Source organism: Mesocricetus auratus, unplaced genomic scaffold (genome assembly GCF_017639785.1).
Source record: "Mesocricetus auratus isolate SY011 unplaced genomic scaffold, BCM_Maur_2.0 Super-Scaffold_100023, whole genome shotgun sequence".
NCBI classification, from domain to species: domain Eukaryota; kingdom Metazoa; phylum Chordata; class Mammalia; order Rodentia; family Cricetidae; genus Mesocricetus; species Mesocricetus auratus.
In genome coordinates, this window is record NW_024429204.1 from 21,557,013 (window position 1) to 21,560,932 (window position 3,920).

Below are 3,920 nucleotides of genomic sequence, written 5' to 3' on the forward strand. Positions count from 1 at the left end.
CAGGGAGGTTTTTAATTGAGCATTAAAACTGGGCTCTCAGTCAGGTGGTAATGGTGTGCGCCTTTAATCCCAGCTCTCGGGAGGCAGAAGCAAGTAGATCTCTGAGTTCCAGGCCAGCCTGGTCTACAGAGTGAGTTCCAGGACAACCAAGACTTCATAGAGAAATCCTGTCTCAAAAAAAAAAAAAAAGCCAAACCAAAACCAAACAAAACAACAAATTGGACTCTCAAGCTGGGTGATGGTGGTCACATCTTTAGTTCCAGAACTTGGGAGGCAGAGGCAGGTGGATGTCTGCATTCCAGGACAGTTGGTCTACAGAGTAAGTTCATTCATTTGCTGAGACTTGTTCCAACCATCTTTTCCTAGCAGTAGCTGGAGTTTGATCTTTTTTTTTTTTTTTTGAAAGCATGACTTCATTTTAACATTGTTTGCCATGGAGGGGATGGATTATGGGAAGCAATGCTTTTGAATGCAGCATGTTCTGATTTGTACATACTTGAGGGTTAGTCTCTTAGCTTTCCCGGGCCCCTTGTCTTTTGTCATTGGTGGTGAGATGTCTAGGGACACTTTTAAAAGTCTGCCTTGGAATCTCCTTAGCTAGAACAAAGGTGGACAGGCCGCCTGGTTTAATAAATCCACTTTTGCTAGGACACGTTTGTGCCTAGTTGCTTGTTTTGTATATGGTTGTTCTCTTGACGCTACAGTAGAGCTGAACAGTCGTGACGGGAATGCATGGCCGGCAGCATTAAATACAGTATATACTATCTGGCCCTTTGCACAGCAAAGTTAATTGCCCTGATCGAGATAGTCCAATTCATTTCTAATTTCCCACAGGCAGTAGCATTATTAAACCCCTGCAATAAAGAATCCTTTTTAGAATTTTCCAGTCACAGGTTTCTCATGGCCACACTATTGAATCTAAGGCAGCAGCTCTAGTTGCTAGCCCTGGCCTTCGTTTTACATAGCACGAAGCCATCCTCCAGATAAGAGTCTTGTCTGCCCGGTGGCCAAAGGTCTGTGTCACTCCAGGTAGTTTTTTAACCACAAACTTGGTTCTCATACCCAGCCCTAAGTCCTGCTCCACAGTGTACTTACTGATTAGCTTTCGCCCTTGTCAGGTTCAGCTGGGACTGGAGATGATCGGAACTGTCCTAGGACTAAACGTTGTTTTTGTTTGTTTGTACGGTTTTGTGGGGTTTGGGGCGCGCGCCCGGGGGTGGGGGGCATTAACGGGCTTTGGAATCTTTGGGAGGGGCCAAGAAATAGATCCAGGCCAAGCTTCCAGGAAGGTCTCTCGGAGCGGTTGCTTTTGCTGCTGCAGTTTCAAAGAGTCTGGGAATTAAACGTTTCGTTTTCTCAATTGTGTAAGTCTGTTCCCTCTGCTGTAACAAAATTCTTCGGGCTGTTTGGGCTAGATGACAGAATTTCGCGCTCTAGTGGCCCTGCAGGTCAGATGTCCAAGGCCAAGCTGTCCTCAGTGTTGACTTCCCGTGAGGCCTCTCCTAGCTTGCAGACTGCTTCAGACGGGAAAGCAAATACCTATGCGCGCAGAGATGGGAACAGGACAAGAGAAGCTTACATACTGGGTTTGTGACTCTACCATTGATGGTGGCGGTTGTGATGGCAAATCTGGCAGTGCCTTGATGGCGAAGAAAACATAGACATAACCCGAGGCGCCTGAAACGCGAGAGAGGAATATGGATCAAGAATTGTCAAACATCCCAGGAAGAAATTCTCCAGGGCCTCTAAGGGTTAAGATGAAAGACACTCGGCGATTCGTCCATTTTCCTAGAGAGGTCGGGACAAAGATGGCCCTGAGTAGGTGTTGGAGGAAACTTCCTGTCATGTCTTCCGGGTCTGGGGGTCTAGGATCTTAGGTTGGTGGGGGCCTAAAGGGGCGGGCTTCTTTCCCCGGGACAGCTGGGGTGACTTGGGGTGCAGGGAAGCATTGCGCAGCGACCTCAACAGTGAGCTCCTTCCAGGGCGCTCGGGCACACGCTCTGCAGTTGCTGGGCTCAGGAGCTGCACCCCCGGGGACTGGCCGGACCGGTTCCCCGCGGAAACCACCTGCTTCCCGCAGCCTGGCAGAAATGCGCTGCCGCCCAGATGCCTGAAGGCTCTCAGACTAGCACTGCCCACCGTCTTCACCCTGTAACCTTCCAAGCCGCCCTCTCTGCGCACGTACACCTTAAGGATCCCCACTAACTGCCATGCGTGGCCTGGGTGTGCCTGTTTTGCCGAGCCAGTGTTCCTGGGGCTCCTCTAGTAACGAATTTAATAGTATCTTGGGGGCGGGGGAGGAGTTCGAGACAGGGTTTCTCTGTGTAACCTTGGCTGTGCTGGAACTCGCTCTGTAGACCAGGCTGGCCTGGAACACACGGAGATCCACCTGCCTCTGCCTCCCAAGTGCTGGGATTACAGGCATGCGCTGCCATGCCCCGTGCAACAAATTTAATAATATCTTAAGGAAAGATATGAATCTGTTATACGGACTCATTGCTTGTAAATACTTGGATGGAAATGCATAACTGAGAATAGCATTTTTAGCAACTGTCCATTTTCTGTGTTTTGGGTTTTTAAAAATGTTTTATATATGTGCAGCAAGTGCGTGCATGGCTGGTGCCCCCTACAAGAGCAGCCAGGGCTCTAAACTGCTGAGGCATCTCTCCAGCCCTCTTTGTGTCATTTGCATTCTGGTGTCTCTTTTGTTCTCGCCAAACTCTGCAGATGTAATTCCAACCCCTTTCACCTCTATAACAAACCAGGTCTTCCTCGATGTGTGATCTGCTTGGCTCACTGGGTCTTAAGGTTTGGAAATCGGTTGAAAAGAAAGGAGTTGATGAAGGAAGTCTTGGGACCATCGGTGCTCGGGAATCGAAGCTCTGCTCTGCCCCTGCTTCAGTTTGCTGGGATAGATGGTGTGAAAAACGGTGTCCAATCAGCGTGTCTCAGGCCTGCTCTACCACTTTCTGGTTGTGTGACCTTAGGAAATCCCTGAACACTTTGGACACACCTGTAAAAACATTCGTAAGATGGCATAGATAAACAACGAAACTGGTTCATACACCCCAGGCTGATAAGAGAATTAGGAGCAGTGATTTATTTTATTCCCTGGTTTGTGCAAGCAGCAGATCAGCAAGAATTAACATTGTATAAGAATGCCTTTGTCTAGGCTTCTGTTTCCTCCCAGATGTCCCTGCTGTTCCTTGTAAACTGAAACAGATGCTGTGTCCACGTGACACTGACAGGTCACATGGCCTAATCCTTTAAGTAGATTAGGAGTCGTAGGTAGCTCCAGCAGATAGTTTAGGCTGGCATGTCTATTGTACAACCTAGGAGCAATAAGATGGAGGGAGGAATGCCCTCTTTGGAGTCTTTTGTATTCAGGAATTATTGGATGTAATTACTCTAGCCCTGCTTTTGACTATTCTCTTGTTATGGGTTATGTAAGTGTTCTTTTTGAAATTGACTCTAAAGGGTGTTTTTTTTGTGTTTTTGTTTTGTTTTGTTTTTGCCAACAACCAATGTTATCTTCTGACCATAAACGAGTTCCTTTTTCTTCATTGCTTCTTACCTGCTTATGGATTCCTTGATGTCTTTGTGTTTTATTATTCATGCTCTTTCCAAAAAAGTACATTATCCCCTTCAATTAGGAGGGTTTCTCAGCCACAAGTGGATATCACTAGTATTCATTCTTTCTTGGAAACTTGATCATCAGGCTTCAATGCAAAGATAGTTAAACTAAACAGCAATTAAGTTAACATTATAAATACTTAATATTTTTGTTGTTGTTGTGGGACTAGAGAGATGGATTCATAGTTAAGAGCACTGGTTGCTCTTCCAGAGGGCCTGGGCCCAGTTCCCAGCACCCACGAGATGACTTACAACACTGGTAACTCCATTTCAGGGGATCTAATACC

General features: G+C 46.9%; 1 long non-coding RNA gene across 1 annotated transcript; it reads left to right on the forward strand.

Moving 5' to 3' along the window:
* The first annotated feature begins 1,731 nt into the window (after positions 1-1,731).
* On the forward strand, positions 1,732-3,545 carry LOC121133728. The gene is made up of 2 exons (XR_005870702.1): positions 1,732-1,818; positions 2,766-3,545. It is a non-coding gene; the product is annotated as an uncharacterized LOC121133728 (long non-coding RNA).
* The last annotated feature ends 375 nt before the right edge of the window (positions 3,546-3,920 follow it).